The following is a 17,119-nucleotide window of genomic DNA, read 5'->3' as shown; positions in this document are numbered from 1 at the left end:
TCTATTTATGATTTTATGACTGTTTTATTTTGTTTAGAGCTATGTGAAGCACTTTGTGATTCCATGTCTGTGATAAGTGCTAATATAAATAAAATTTACTAACTTATGATCGACACCGACCAGTGTCCAACTTGTCATTTTTAAGCAAAATTTTAGAAAAGCTTGTGTTAAATCAACTTAATGATTTTATTAATACTAATGATGTTCTACAGAAATTTCAGTCTGGTTTTAGGGTGAACCACAGCACCGAGACGACCCTTCTGAAGATTTTAAATGATTTTAGAATAAATTATGATGCCCAGAGGGTGACAGTGTTGGTTCTACTGGATCTAAGTGCTGCCTTTGATACAGTGGACCACACTATTCTTTTAACCCGCCTAAAACAGATCAGCCTCTCTGGTGCTGTACATAGACGTTTCACTTCCTACCTCACAGACAGGACTTTTATGGTGAGTTTGGATACCTGTTCCTCTGGGGTCCACAGCATCACATGTGGTGTGCCCCAGGGTTCAGTTTTAGGCCCAGTACTTTTTAACCTATATATGCTCCCACTTGGCGGCGTCATCAGGAGACACGGAGTGAATTTCCACAGTTACGCTGATGATACACAGTTATACATCTCTGTGTCTCCTGATGACACACATCCAAAGGATGTGCTTTTTAACTGCATTTTAGACATTAAATCCTGGATGGCAGAAAACTTTCTCCAGCTCAACCAGGACAAAACTGAAGTTTTAGTCATCAGTCCTGAGGCTGAGAGAGTGAAGCTTTTACCAAAACTTCAATCAATGTCTTTAAATCCATCTTCACAAGTGAAGAACCTGGGTGTCATCTTTGATTCTGAGCTGACTTTTATCCCCCACATTAAATACATCACTAAAATACGTCTTTATCATCTCAAGAACATCGCCAGTGTCCGTCCTATTCTCTCTCGGGCCAATACGGGGACGCTGATGCATGCTTTTATCACCAGTGTGTGTGTGTGCCTGGGAATGGTTTGTGGATTGGGGGGTGAAACTGTCATAATTGTTTTAAGTGTGGAAAAGGGAGGGAATGTGGGTTATATAGAGCTCCGGGAGTTGACATCACTTCTCCCGGCATGCAACAGTTCAAATCGAACGGCGCCATATTGGCAGGCAGAAGCCCGAAGCTGGGCTATTTGTTATTGTCAGAAAACTCAATCAAACGGGAAGTATGGTAGATTCCTGTTGTGCCCCAGGATGCAGAACAGACGCGGACGAGATAAGGGAAGAGCCTTCCACAGGATTCCCCAAGATCCGGAATGCCGCAAACGTTGGATCATCGCAATGAAACGCGCTAGCCTCCAGGCTAAAATGAAGCTGTGAGAGTAAAGGTTTTTGCTTACGCAGCGACCACTTCATATCAGGTACTTAAAACAACGTTTCCTCAACTGTGTATGGTATTGATTTCAAATGCTTTTATTACGATTCTTAGTGGGCTTCCTAAACTTATTTTGGCGTGGCCTTTTCTGTCTTATTACTCATAGTAACAAGTAAACATCACGTAAAACGTTGCCTCGTGATTTCTGCATGCTGCCGTTTACGTGTTTTATGATCACAGCAATTAACCGGCTAAGCTGTATTTCATTTTTAAGCCATGGTTGATCAATTGTCAGATCACACATCAAAAACACTTTGGATTGCTATTATCTGTCTCACTGAGACAGATCTCAGACAGATCCTGAGACGCTCCTGCCTGACATATTTATTTTATTCACAGAAAAAAAATCAGACTAGTGATTTCTCTTGGTGTTCAGTTTATACATTCAAACAGCACAGCACTGTATTTAAACTTCTTACATGTAAATCTATGTTATTTTTGTTTTTGCTTGATTAGTTTTATAAATTATAAATGTCAGGGCATCACAAATCCGGTAAGAGGTCCGCTCCGGCAGCTTTCTGGTGAGGGTCGGAGATGTTTAGTCTATTTCATTTCTGACTATATTAAACGATTTCTTCTGTTTTAAAGTGTGAAGTAAACTCTGACGGAGTAAAATCCAAGCCGATCCCGTTCATTTTGTTTACCTTTGTTGCCTGCCAACATGGCGTCTACGCTCTGAGAGTCACGTGACGTCCGGAGCTCTATGGGTCATTTTAAACTGTTAAGCACTTTGTGTTGCTTGCTTTGCTCTATAAAGCTATTTTGATTTCATTTGATATGACACAAAACTTGTTTATGAAGTTACTTACACTAAAACCCTCTCACGTAAAACATTTTCAGCTGTTTTATTTTTAACATTTTCAGTACTTTCCAGAATGTGCCATCCAAGCGCTCTGTCACTTTAAGAAAACAAGCAGGAGTTGGCCACACCCACCCACCCCCCCGCTCAGGCTGCTAGAAGCTGAAAAGCTACAATGCCAGGAAGGGCTCGTAGTAGAGCTGCTGCTCTCCTGCATGTTGGCGGTGACGATACATGGATACATTATGTATTTTCATGGCTATTTCTACATGATAAAATCCCAAATGTGAAGGATTTGCTGTGAAAACTGATTTTATTTTACATTTACTGTCATTTTGAGTCATAATTTGTACCTAATGGTTTTTAAATTACCGGGACTTTGACATTAAGCTTGAAAGCATAAGCCCAAACTTATGTGAAGCCCTCACTTGGAGGTGAAGGACTCTCACAGTCCCTCTTGATCGTGCATCTCAGCGCTCTGCAATTAGTGTCAGTCCATTCAACTTCACCTCCTCATCACTTTGCTGCATAATTCAAAAGGTTCTCTGGGAGGCCTTGTCAGCTCTCAATATTAATTACGACTTTCAACTAATGATGCACCAATCGAGGCACGGTGACTCACACATTGTGTGTGTGTGTGTGTGTGTGTGTGTGTGTGTGTGCGTGTGTGCGTGCTTGCGCGCGCGCGTGCGTGCGTGCGTGCGTGCGTGTGTGTGTGTGTGTGTGTGATGGGCAGGGACACAGCAGTGATAAGACACTACACCAGATGATTAAAATGGTTCCGTTTAATTAAATGCAATCATAGAAGATGTTGCTGATTATAAAAGGCTGTGGAATAACGTTTTTAATGGGTATGGAAAAAGATGAACTGGGCTTTGTTTATAAAAAAACAAAACACACTGACAGTAAATGACCAAACCATTCATTTAAATTTTGCAAAAATACATTGTGTTCTAGTAATTGTTGTGTATATTTGTGCAGTTCTAGCTATGTAAGGCCCTTTCAAATTATATTAATTGTCCACACCTACAAAAGGCAAAAATGTTTGGGGTGCCAATTGTAAAGCTACACAGTACAAAAATATATAATTACTTTTTAACATGACTAAACATTTAAGTAAAACTAAAATATTTACACAAAACATTTAATAAGTTTGACTTAAATATCTTTGTTACATTCATCCTGTGTTCTTTTTCAATTCTTTTTCAGATTCTTACGTCCAAACACAGGGTAGCAAAATGTTATCTACCTTGTTTATTGCTGATTGTTTCCGATTCTTCTACACAAAAGATATAACAAAATAAATAAATAAATGAAAGTCTAAAAGATCCACAAAACATGAAGAAGAGAACACAATTAAGATATCAGCTGTATTCGATCACTGTGCAATAGGAAACCATATAATGAAACGGGATGATACAGAAGCAGATTCCACCTGTGGAAGCTCTGAGGAAAGCGACAGAAGAAGTCTAAACTGTCAGCAGAGAACAAAGTAGACAAAAACTATTTGCTGCTCTGTGTTTGGATGAGAATAAAATCCAAACATTTGGAGTTAAATGTAAATTTTAAATTACTTTTGTAGTTTTGCACCAAATATGGAGGTAGAATCCCAAAATGAAAGTGAGGTTTTGGCCCCGCCCAGTGAAGCTGGTAGACAAATGGGTGCCTGACTCTAAGGCCCTGTCCACACGTAGCCGGGGATCTGCCAAAACGTAGATATTTTTCTACGTTTTGGCCTGTCATCCACATGAAAACTGAGTTTTTTTCACACAAAAACGGATCTTTTTAAAAACTCCGGCCAAAGTGAAGAACTGCGTTTTCTCCGTTTTGGGTGTCTGCGTGTGGACAGACAAAATCGGAGTTTTAAGTTCCGCAACGTCACTTTCGGCGACAAAAAAATGCTGACATCACGTGTGCGACCTGTGTTTACACTAGCCGACAGCATGGATGCCCTCAGAGCTGCGCTCGCTTTATCAATTGTCCAAGCGCTTTTTGCTTGTTTGTTTTTGCAAGCAGAATTACTGCTCCTTGCGGAAGACCACAGACGAAGGACGAGGTTAAGAACGGGGGAAGTACTGCCGCCTACAGGTCTGGCATGTCCTTAACAACGTATTTATCCGGGTACGTGTGGACAGTTTTTTTTAAACGAGGTGGTGTGGATGCAAGTTTTTGGAGGGGCGGATATTCGTTTTTAAAAAACCCGGCTACGTGTGGACTAGGCCTAAATACCTGATTTTTATGTTCACTGTGTAAAATTCTTATGAAGACAAATGTGTCGAAACATTAGTTTAGCACCTCTGACTTGATAAATTTATAGTATATTAGCTGAATGCTAACAAGAGGTGTTTTACACGTGGAGAAGCTTCTCCTCCAGAAATAGATGCTGTGTGACCCAATTCACAAAAACAGGAGAGGGGAAAATCCAGGATGAATCCAGGAGGATCCATTTTTTCCCCTACAGAATACCAAAATAGATATTTGCTGGAACCCTAGAAATGCTGAAAAGAAGAACAGAGGCTCACCTCTGCATTCTTCATTATGGCTGCCTCCGATCGCCGTTGGAAAAAACATAAAAACGACATTGTTCACGTTTAACCAGCTCAGATCTCAGGGACGTAAAACTAAGGTGGCTTCCTTTGAGAGTTGTGACCTTTTTAGAGGTCATTCAAACTGTAACCATAATGCAATCGTGACAAAGACTCATTTTAAAAGAGAACACTAAAACAAAATATACATGGGATTACGCTCTGTGCTTCACTCCAAGTGTGAATTTGTGATTGGCTGAACTCGCTCGGAGCGTTAAATGTGTCGCTTCACGAGGCCAAACCCAAGCCTAGGCTATTTTTCCCACGCAGGTGGTTGGTTGTTGCTGGGGTACCATCTGCTACGTCTGAGCAGCCAAGGAGGATGCTGGGAGCCAGAGCCCACAGCAAAGGATGTATTTTATTCACTCTCTCAGGGCAACAACCTATCGTTTTACCTTAAATATAAGTTGCCACCCAAGGTCATGTGACTCATTTCTAATCATATACACCTGCACTGCTTGCCAGAAAAGCCATTTCAGAGCTCTGCAGTGGGTGACAACTGCAATAAAAGCACAACTCAATTAAGAAAAGCGCGTGACTGGAGCAGGGACAGCAGAGGACATCATCTGCAAGCAAATAAGCATAAGCTTGACACCGTGTTCGTACATTCGAACAGCTTGTGTCATTAATGCTCTTCTGCTAAAATTAAGAAAGGCTCTGAGCTTTTCTGTTCCTGTCGAGAGCTTCATGTAAAAAGTCAGCGGCTAAGATCAGACTATCCCTCTTTTCATGTGGGAACAAAGCCACTGTTGCATTTATTTAAATAAGACAATGAAACCTACATTGTTCTGGAGTGGACTTGGCATGAAAAACCTCTCAGGGGAAACAGTTTCATGTGGTCTTATAGAAAAATGACAACTTTTGGCAGAAAATTTGCTTTTTCAAATTTTGGGAATTATGCTTTTTTTACGGAGGGTTAAATGTGACTTTAAATGTCTTCCGCGATTTGTCAAGAAATCTGTTCAAAACTCAACCAGCTGGAGTATGTAGTTTAATATTTCTTAAGTAACTTAAAAACGCTAGAATAATTTTTTATACTTTATCCCTCCATCTCCGGGTCAGAAGGGCACCATCCTGAGCCCAGAGGCCCAGACTTCCCTCTCCCCAGCTACTTGGACGAGCTCCTCCGGGAGAATCCTAAGGCCTTACATGGTTAGCCGAGAGACATAGTCTCTTCGGTGTGTCCTGGGTCTTCCTTTGGGTCTCCTCCTGGTTGGGCGGGCCTGGAAAACCTCAACAGTGTGGCATCTAGAAGGCATCCCAGATGCCCGACCCACCTCAATTGGCACCTCTCGATGTGGAGGAGCAGTGGATCTGCTCCAAGCCCCTCCTAGATGGCCGAGCTTATCACCCTATCTCTAAGGGAGAGCCCAGACACCCTGGGGAGAAAACTCATTTCAGCCGCTTGTATCCACAATCTCGTTCTTTCAGTCATTGTCCAAAGCTCGTGACCAGTGAGGGTAGGAATGTAAATCGACTTGTAAATCGAGAGCTTCACCTTCCAGCTCAGCTCTCTCTTCACCACGACAGACATGCTTGCATCTTTTCAGGATTCGGTTTTAATGACAAAGTAGTACTAAACACCTTTTTACATCTGACACCAACAGCTAGAGTGCCTTTCCAAAGAGTAGAACTTATTCTTGAGGGCAAATTTAAGGCATCAGAGAATAAATCAAAAAGCCCTTTTCGTGAATAATGAAGAGAGGACCTGACACCAGCGGAGACCACCTGACATCTTGGGGAGTGTAACCAAGCACAATTCTTGCAGAATTCCCAGTCAGACGGGTCACTCTCAGTCAGTCAAGTTGCCTGCTCCAGGCGACAGCCCAGACAACGACCATGAATTAAAGATGGCATCACCGCGGCAACGGAGGGGCCAGAAATAGGCAGTCTTGACCTTTTCACTGACCCACTCCGAGTGTTCCAGACGTTTGATTCTTACCCCCCCCTCTGAGGTGGGATAGAGTGCTGAGGTGCAGAGCCGGAGCATGTCAAACACTTAAGCATCTCCTTCTTTCATGTGATCCATTGCCAACGCATCCAGAGGGAAGACATCAAGTCCTCCACATGTGGAGAAAAGTTTGGCTTCTTAAACCTCAATTAAACGGGGAGTCATTTCAGAATTTGTCAGCTCAGAGTTGCTGTAAATCTAAAGCCAGTCAGTTATTTTTTCCTAGCTTCTAATGAAACTGCATAGCTTTGTACCTCTTGAGGCTCAAAACACCTCCATTAGCACTAAATCTGGCCCCTTTTTCTTTCTAAATGTGGCAGTGTGAGCATCCTGTCACAGTGTCCCGATTGATCATGCACTCTGGCTACTTGGCCAAGGGGATGTCCCTTTGGCTGACTGGTTAGCGCTCGTGACTCTCACCTGGGAGTCTGGGGATCGAATCCCGCCCGGGTCCTCGTTTCTCCACCTTGCCACATAAACTCTGCAGAAAAGTGATGAAAAATCAACATCTGTTGTTGATGGTCCTGTCCAATACCTCCGTTTGGTGAAAAAGAGTTTAAGTTGGCATCTATTCCCAACTACACCAAGTCCAAAATTGATTTCTGTCATCTTAAAACAGCGCCAAAGGATTCTCGGTTTTGGGGGTTATGCTGAGTGCTAATTTTTGTAAAGGCTTTAAGCTGTGGATACCAACTTTGGTCATATACAAATGATCTCAAATTAACAGACTTCATTATTCTGAACATAAAATCTCCTCCTTAGTGATTTTAACAGACTGGGGGAATATTGATTTTTTTAATAACCCCTTAAGAACTGCAAATTCACAGCTTCAAAAAATAATTTCAAGACATTTAGAGTTTCAGAATGGTCACTCATTTGCTGAGCTAATCATGCTGAATAGTGGCCAATATCAGTCATCAGGTAACATTCCCATTTTGTAAAACCTTTCAATTAGCACTTCCAATTTTGCAATAAAGGATTCAAAAAGTCATACACTCATTATTTCAATACATTTGCTGTGGTCTCAGTGGAAAAAGGCTCTCATACGCCGGTTTCAGGAAGTAGAAGTTAGTTAGACAAGTGGCAGGGAAGAAAACGGAAGGATTTGTAGTTTTACTCATTAATATTTGTGATATGCAAATGCCTTGCCTATGATTGGCCAACAGCAGTGCAACTCTTCTGATACCTTCTGATTTGGGTAATAAAAACCTGCAACTGTTGATGTTTTATCTCCACACATAACACCAGCCTGTGCATATTTAGAAAATGTTGAGGAATTGCTAATGCTAACATTAGTTTCTAGTCGAGATGCGCTCTGCTCTCTCCTGGATGCTAAATCAACAACAGACTTCCCCGGTCGTGAGCCAAGGTGAGTGAGTCCATTAATGCAAATTTTCTCCATTCCCGTCTTTTTTTTGTGTGCAGCTAATCCAAAAAATAGGTGTAATAGATTATTTCCACATTCTGTATGCATGTGAAACTTAGCATAAAAGACCATGTTTAAAAAAGAACAGGTGTTATTTATTTCCCTGTGAACATTTATTTTAATTAGGCAGAAATAGTCATTCTGAAAATATCCCCAATTGGATGGCAAGTTAGCTCTTTTCTTATAATAAAGTGACAGCAATGTAAAAATATAAAAAAAATTCTGAATTTTTTTTAAACAGCAGTCTTTTTTTTGGCCCAGCCCAGACTGGCGGTTAGCTCATCGATCTGATCATAACCAAACAATTTAGGCAAACTAAGGTTGTTTAGAGACGTATCAGCAACATTTATTTTTTATTGATCTTGATGACGATATCAAGCCAAAGAGCTGAGGAAGCTACTGTGAAATAATGAACAAGCGTTAAAAACAAAGCGTGTGTCTTTAGTGGGTTTGAGGTTAATGTCCCTCAGAAGTTCATTACGCTACTGATGTGATAAATGTGTTGCGTATAAACAGATTATTATCACAAGGCAGGATCCACTAACCGCTGTCAGCCATTACGGTTAGCTGTAGATTAGATCTGCCCGTGAAGACGTGCAAACTAATTGCATTTCAATGGATCTGAGCAAGTCTGGCAGAAATGTAACTAACATGCAACACAGTAGACAGTGCTGACAGAAATTAGTCGTAAAATGATACGATCGTAGGTATCTCATTTCAGTGTGTGTGCCCTTGTGAATCCTCTTATTACTGTCCTTACAATAAATGTTGGCTCTGATTGAAACGTCCGCCTCTGGAAAATTGAGAGTGAATTCAAACGAGCAGAGGTGCCCATGAAAAGTGTTCTGACAACAAAACAGAGTGCAATAGTTATTTTTATTCACTTAAGATGCTTCTAAGGGTAAAAAAAAATTAGTTAAATGGCAAAAACTGCCAGCCTAATAATGTGCTGCATCACCAACGTGTGGTGAGAGAGGCTGAGAGTCGTTAGGGGTGTCACGCCCCTCCTTAGAGACCATCTTCAAGGAGAGATGAAAGTAAAAAACACAGAGAGAGCTTCGTCTTAGAGAAAGAAGGAGCACAGCGTTCTTTCTCTGCATATGAAGAATTCTGGTGGTGGATCCTTGATCTATTGATGTTTTTTAAGCCAATCTTCAGCAGAGTGTGCAGGAAAAGAGTATAATACTGGAGACAATCCAAGTGTTCCCCATCTTGATCACTTCTGAGAAAAAAAACAAAAAACAGTAGTTTTTGGAAGCTAATTTCAAAACCGTTTCAGTCTAGGCCACGCCCTCCTGCATCTTATCAAAACATCCATTCCGACACAATAGGGCCTAATGACATCGACGACGAATGAGAAGCAGACGTCTTCTAGAAACCAAAGAAGTCCAGTTGCCTTCGTTTGAAGCCCTTTAGGTTCTTAGAATGATAAAGACACGCTGCACTTTGCTTACAATCACATCAGCTACACTAGCATCCTGAAGTGTTTACACCGTCAAGGCCAACTATAAAAATGTGCTGAAAACCATAAAATTTTAAAGTCTAATTTCCCTTCTGGACAGCAATAATAAAGCAGCAACACCTGAATGGCTCACCATGCAGCAGTTCATGTCTCCCTGAGATAAAATAAAAGTTCAGCAGCTGCGTGCTGCAGCTGAGAGGACTACGCTGTTTATTATTAGGAATAAATGGACAAATATTACACACAATAACAGATGGGAGCAGAAAATCTCAATGTTGATCAACCTCTCCCCAACCCATCGCTGCAGCTGTTGAGATGGTTCATTTTTGCAAACAGGCTTTGCAAATAACACAAGACAAATGCTCGTTTAACCAGGCTGCAGCACCACTCAGGCACAGAAGGGATGTGCTGCACAAGAAAATCTAATACAATAGGTTATTAAGTCAACGCCTCCAGGGAATCCTACAGAGACTTCTCATCCAACATGTCAATTAAGTTGGAACTAAGTGCTAGCTGCTTCAAGCTGACCCTAGATCAGGCAGGTCGAATCAGGCATCCCAAGAGGTGCAGAAACGAATCCTCTGCGACCTTTACTGGGAGTGTGAGGGAGGGTTATGTTAGTTAGGTTATCCTATTAGTGCTTATCCTTGGATCGGATTTAGCTTTAATAATGAGGCAGAGTTTTAGAAATGGAGAGAAGTCTTTTCTTTTGGCTCAGAAGTGTTCCTCCAGAAAGACGTGGCTGCAGATGACTGCCCTGCGTAAAATATGACACCAACTGGGAGATGTTTACATCCCTATTAAAACCATCTTTCATTGAGCGTTGGAGGTAGGAATCCGTAGAAAGGTTGGGAACAACTTCACATGTGGTAGATAGCTCTAGAGCAACCTCAATATGGAGAAACAGAGATTAGTGTGGATAGGATTGATGAGCTAACTGCTAGTCACAGTGTGGCCAAGGTGGATTGTTATCCTAAAGCGATAGTTCAGATTTCAAGTGGGTTTTTTTAAGCATGACCAACTTCACCTGTTGCAGATAGCGCAGAACAACCTCCATCTGGAGAAATGGAGATCACTTTGGATTTGATTGATAAGGTAAATCAGTGGATTACTACCCTTGGAAAAACTCTAATCTCAGAAATATCAGTCATTAATGCTAATAACGTAACTTAAACTACAAAATGGTCACTGTTAACTAAACAAAATTATATTCTTAACACTTCCTGTATAATGAGCAAATTGTGAAATTAGCAGCGGCCAAATAAACGGCTTGAACCTTTTGAGAATCAAGTTGTTTCAAAATGTCAGGAATCCACTTGGTAATTGTGAATTACTGATCAAACCGAAGCTGTTTCTCCTGACTGAATTCTACGTAAATGATTAAAATATATGAAGTTTATCTAAGATGGAATTTCCACCAGATGCGTACGCGGCACGTAAAGCAATAAACGCCTAATCCCCACATGCTCAGTGGAGCATCAGTTCCCACCAGGAGTGTTTCAGATGTGAATTGACAAAGTGTTCAAAGAAGCTGGTCAGAAAATTACTGGAGATGTTCAAGATCATGCGTGGTTTCGTCAGATCATGAGAGAACAAGCAAGGAGAACGATGGCAGCATGCATCCAAATTTTATATGGTTTCATTTTCCTTCTTTTTACCTCAACCACAGAGGCATCACGTGTTGTTTTTGTACTAGTTAAGCAACAGAAAATGAGCCCGTGTTTTATTTTGAAAGTTGCTGGATGCTTTACACTGTACCTGTGTTTGACTTCCTGTCTGGCCCGAGCTTGAAGCATTCTATCATAGCTCATGAAAATAGACCTGAAGCGTAAATGTAGTGGAGCAACACAACACTACGCTTTTGGGTCTCTTCTGGGACACGTCCAAGAAATAGCCGGTGGAAACACATCCATCCATTTTCGGCCGCTTATCTGGGGTTGGGTCACAGGGGCAGAGAGGCCCAGACTTCCCTCTCCCCAGCCACTTGGGTCAGCTCCTCTGGGGGAATCCTAAGGCGTTCCCCGACCAGCCGTGAGACATAGTCTCTCCAGCGTGTCCTGGGCCTTCCTTTAGGCCTCCTCCCAGTTGGACATACCCAGAAAACCTCACCAGGGAGGCATCCTTATCAGATGCCTGAGCCAACTCTGCCTGAGCCAGTAGCGGATCTACTACGTGCCCCTCCCAGATGACTGAGCTTCTCACCCTATCTCTAAGGGAGAGCCCAGCCACCCTCCAGAGAAACCTCATTCTGGCTGTTTGTACCCACGATCTCCTTCTTTCGGTCACTACCCAAAGTTCATGACCATAGGTGAGCGTAGGAACGTAGATCGAGTGGTAAATTGAGAGCTTTGCTTTCTGGCTCAGCTCTCTCTTCACCACGACAGATTAGTACAATGCCCGCATCACAGCACCAATCTGCCTGTCCATCTCACGCTCCAGCTTTCCCTTACTCCTGAACAAGACCCAGAGATACCTAAACCCCTCCACTGGAGGCAGGACCTCACCCCTGACCTGGAGAAGGCATTCTACCCTTTTCCAACTCAAGACCATGGTCTCGGATTTAGAAGAGCTGTATACTATACATTCTCCCGAAGAAGCCCCCAAAGGGCCCCTCGAGGGACGCAGTCAAACGCCTTCTCCAAATCCACAAAACACATGTAGACTGGTTGGGCAAACTCCCATGCACCCTCCAGGACCCTCCTAAGGGTATAGAGCTGGTCCTCAGGATCCACTGATTTCCCTCTTTCCTATTCACTCTCTTTTTCTTTACATTTTTAATCACAATAGTCAATTTTTTGCTCATTTAAAAAAATGTTTTTTAATCATTTTCTAAATTATTTTTTATATGTTTAAATTTTTTTGTTTTTGTGAAGCGCCTCATGATTTTTATCTTCAGAGGCGCTATTGAAAAGATCTTTTCTTCTTCAAGTGTTCCACGGTCAGGACGAAAACCACATTACACCTCCTGAATCCGAGGTTCGACAATCCGCCAGACCCTTCTCTCCATAACCCCAGAATACACTTTACCAGGGAGGCTGAGGAGTGTGATCCCCCTGTAGTTGGAACACACTCTGATGTCCATCTTTTTAAATAGCAATAGGAAACACACCCATTGACTTAAACAACGGCAGCTAGCTTCGTAATATGTTTCACAGATGATACGCGACAAATACTAAGATCCACTTTGGTGTTGTCAAACTAGCCATTAGCATGTTAATCTGTTCAGAAATAAACTTTTCTTCTCTAAACAGAGGCTGCTCAAAGAGCTATCCACCACAGACAGAACCTTAGGTTTGCATAACCTTCCAAAAGTTCCTCCTTAAGTCAAGATTTTCATGTTTTTAACAAAATCTCGCCACATTTAAATAACATTTAAGCAAAATCGACCTAACCTGCTCTGTACTGAAACAAAATCACTGCATAGCCTAAAAATGATTTAGTGCAGCTAATGGACATTTTGCATCATCCCTCACACCTAAGATCTATTGCAAGAAAGAGGCCTGTAGCAAAACAGATAAAGCCCAGAAGCCCCATGAATCAAATCGGACTTGTCTGGGTGTATTAGGAGGTGCTGCAGAAAGCCATTAGTAATAAAAAGACCCAGCAGCAGAGCCTTAAAGCATAAGATCTGCACTTACATGCTGGAGATGAGGAGCCATCTTCTGTAATGCTTCTGTATTTGTGTGCAAAAGTGAACTGTAACTATAAATTTGGCTCAAGCAAGCAGGGACAGAATCCCTTCAAGCCTCTGGTGATCAACGTAATCAATACACAACAGTAAAGAACTTAAACTGTGTGCTCGGTCTGAGCTCTGTGGTCCTCAAATCCAAAGGTGCACCAAAAACTCACGCTTCAGTAGAGTAATCTTTATTTTTCTCGTCAACCAACCACAGCACTGCAGGTAGAGCGTAGCTGACTTTGTTCGAAAAGGGCTTTGGAGTTTTTTTTTCCCGTAGCCGTTATTGGGATTCAGAGCACCTCCAAAGCCCTGCAAGCAGATTAGAGATGCTGAACAGAATCTTAACAATCCTGAGAGGAATTCTGAGTGCAACGCACTGAGGTGTAGCCGCATACAAAAATCAATTTTTGCACATTTTCCATTGGCTAAACACTGCTCTGTAGTCAACATATTCATTATTCAAATTACAGTCTTTGTAGCTTAGTTTAAACAAGATAATAACCTTCCAGCACTCTTTAAATGAAGGTTAAAGACGTAACTTAAAAAATAATCTTTTAATTATGAGGGCTAGGGTGCACTTTCTGATGCAATGTCTGAGTTATTGTATAACTGGTTGGAGAAAAACTTAAATCCATTGTTTTAAAAATGTGTTGATGGACTTGTAAATTAGCCAGATTGATTAAACTTCTGTTCGTGTCTTTTCCATCATGTCTGATTTTTAAATGAAATATGTAAAAAATCAAAGTTTGGGGTATTTTTTTTTCAATATGAGTGGTAAAGGTCAACTTTACTTATATTTTTAATGCATTTGCCATGGTCTCTAGTAGGAATAAATGCCTTGCAAGTTATAGTCTCGGAAAAAAAGCTCTGCTGTGCCTGTTAAGAGAGTGGCAATAGAAGAAGACGAAGGCATTTGTTTGTTTAGCATCTAGAAGACAGCAGAGCATGTCTCGGCTAGTAGTAGCTAACCTTTAGCATTAGCATCTCCATAACACTGCACATCCCCTTCCGGCTTGTGTTATTTGTGGAGATAAAACATTGACTTTGCAGAGTAAACAATCAGTGGTGTAGCATTCTGCTAGTTCCTGACACAAGCACATCTGAGCCTCCTTTAAATAGTGCATCTCTAAATAAGCAGACATTTTAATGCTGAAAATATTACCAATTGCACTGCAAACAATGCTCTTTTTTGTATAATCAAGTGAGAGCAATGTAAAAATATAAAAAGAACATTTAAATAAATTCATGCCAGATTTTTGAAATCGGACTTCTTTTTAAAACAACAGCGATCCACTTTGGTTTTGGCTCTGCCCAGACTAGCGGTTAGCTCATCAATCTGATCTGAACCAAACTATTTAGGCAAACTAAGGTTATGTGGCTAAAAAAACTTGTTTCAATTCAATTCAATTCAAAGATACTTTATTAATCCCAGAGGGAAATTAGAGTTGCATTACACACAATTCTGAGATCAGACATACATACATAGGCATAGACACATGACAAGAATTGGTGACTGTGGTCATTCGCAACCCGAGTCGAGCTACCTTAATAGAGATCAGAGGGTTTATATGAGGATAGGGTCAGGTGGAGGAAAACAAAGGCACTTCAGAGTTACCCTCCACAGGGAGGGCAGCTTTGCTATGCAAAAAACACCTCAGACAGAAATGCAACAGACTTCAGACATCACACAACATAAGTGTCCACTAGGTGGGGTGGTAGGGTTGGGGACTCTCCTCACATCAGTGAATGCAGCCATGATAAGCAGCGCTCGTCACCTCCGTTTGGACAGGGGGAGGAGGTCGTTAGGTTTTAGGGAGCACAGTGACTCCTGGAAAGATTCAATGGCCTTCACCGGTCGCAGTCCCGGCCAGGCTGGGATAGGGAGACAGGGTTGCCATGGCGACGGCAGCATTCCACATTTCTTCTGAGGGGGAGTATTCACTTCAACCTCACAAGCTCAAGGGCACCAAATTCAGATAAGAAATTGTTTTGGGGCCAGACAGAGAGAATTTCCTCTCTGTCTTTGCCTCTCTGTCTTAATGTTTCATGGGTCCTCAACCCCACTTAATCCAATAATGGTGTAAATTAACCTATCCCAATCTGTGCTGATTCGTCAACTCGCTCCTTGATCACATCCATCTTTTGTGCCAATGCATGAATCTCAGCCAAAGTTCCAAGCTTACGATTCATCTCGACAATTATATGAGTTTGTGCGTTCACAGCGGAGTGTAATCCATCCCTGAGCTCCGGGAGTGAGCCAATATTCCTCGACAGCTCGTTAATTTTCCGGTTAGCCAGATAACCGCTCAGGCCAAAAAGCAGGAAACCTGACACCAACATCATGAATATCCAGACATCTTCAGAATTCTCTACAGACAGCTGAGATAAGAAGATCAGGTTCCACTGTTTCCAGGAGTCCATGATATGCCCAACTGGATCTGTCCCAGAGGGGCCCCCGAGAGCCCCTTCTCCCTTTGTCATCGTTGGAAAAATGTTGTCAATCGCATTGAGAGACCAACTGACCAGGTCCATTTAAAATAATTTCCAGTTTCCAGAAAAAATGCAGAAGCTCCGTACACCCAAAGACAGACCAAGAGCCTTGGGGATAAGATGGGGAGGAGAGGAGGATAAAAGCGTCTGTACTCTCCAAGAGCCGGAAGAAGAAATACTAGAAGCCACTGCAAATATACTGAAAAAGAGTGAACTTGCTCTTTAACTTGTTAGCATGTTAAGTAATAATAACTAAACATTGGAAAATATTTTATCCAGCATTAAGAGTTTTAATTATTTTAATTTAGAAAATCAGTTGCTTGTTGGCTCTGAACTCACAGACAATCCTGGGTCCCAGCAGTGCTGAGATCTTCAATACTATTGGTTGGGATTAACATCATCCCACTATGTAACCTATGAGATAATATGATGATGATTTGAAAAGAGACAAGAAATACTGGTGAGTTCTAGACATGACATATTACTGTACAGTAATAGCCTGCAGGAGCACAGATCCCAGGCATTTCTGTTGCAGGATAAGAAACGTACACACTGAAAGGACATCCTCCAGTTCTAAATATACCCATTATGATGCAGCTCGGTGTCTGGAGGTATGAATCATCATAGATCTTTAGTGCCGCCTGGAAAGCTATATTTGCTTGTGGTAAAGTTGTATTGGTTGTGTGTTCTGGCTGCAGATCACAGGGTGTGATGAGAAGTGTAAATTTCACAGGGACAAGTGAGGAGATTCTCAACTGAAGTTGTGAGCAACAAAAAATTGTTTTGCACAATGGCTGCTCTGCAGGGGCGCCTCCAGAAAAGTTTGATAAGGGTGGCCAGACAGGACCAAAGATAATTTTGGGGTAGTACACCAAATTGGTCCCTATGGTAACTCTGGGAGAGTGTAGCCTGTGGCGATGCATAGCATTGCTCCTTTATTCTTTTTTATTAAAAAACAATGTATCCAAAACATTTAACTACATATTTGAGGAACACAAACATTTCAGAAAAATAAATTGAAAGAGCAAGCCACCCCCTACCAGAGTCTTACTCCACTCCCACTTCCTGTTTGAAAAATGCAACAAATGATGTTGCCTAGCAGACCGAGAGGGCGGAGCCGCTAACAAATATACACACACACAGGCTCACAACAACATTGTGACATCATATGGTACCAGCTAATGTTCTAGGGTTCTTAGCCAATAGCGATGGCAGATTCAAATGCAGTGCAGAGTTTTTACCTGACAACGGCACAACACTGGCAGTTTTAGGCAAAAAAATAAAAATTTTAACTAAAATAAACTAAAATGCAAAACTGTTGACCGC

The 17,119-nt window shown here is 41.7% G+C and overlaps 1 protein-coding gene across 1 annotated transcript in view; it reads right to left on the bottom strand.

The window, feature by feature from the left end:
• ptprn2 (protein tyrosine phosphatase receptor type N2) overlaps nucleotides 1-17,119 on the bottom strand; it is a 183,420-nt gene that overhangs the window by 165,353 nt on the left and 948 nt on the right. The gene's annotated exons all lie outside the window — the stretch shown is intronic.

Source organism: Nothobranchius furzeri, chromosome 7 (assembly GCF_043380555.1).
Source record: "Nothobranchius furzeri strain GRZ-AD chromosome 7, NfurGRZ-RIMD1, whole genome shotgun sequence".
Classification (NCBI taxonomy): Eukaryota; Metazoa; Chordata; class Actinopteri; order Cyprinodontiformes; family Nothobranchiidae; genus Nothobranchius; species Nothobranchius furzeri.
Note: the sequence above shows the minus strand (reverse complement) of the source record. Positions and strands in the feature narration are given on the sequence as shown.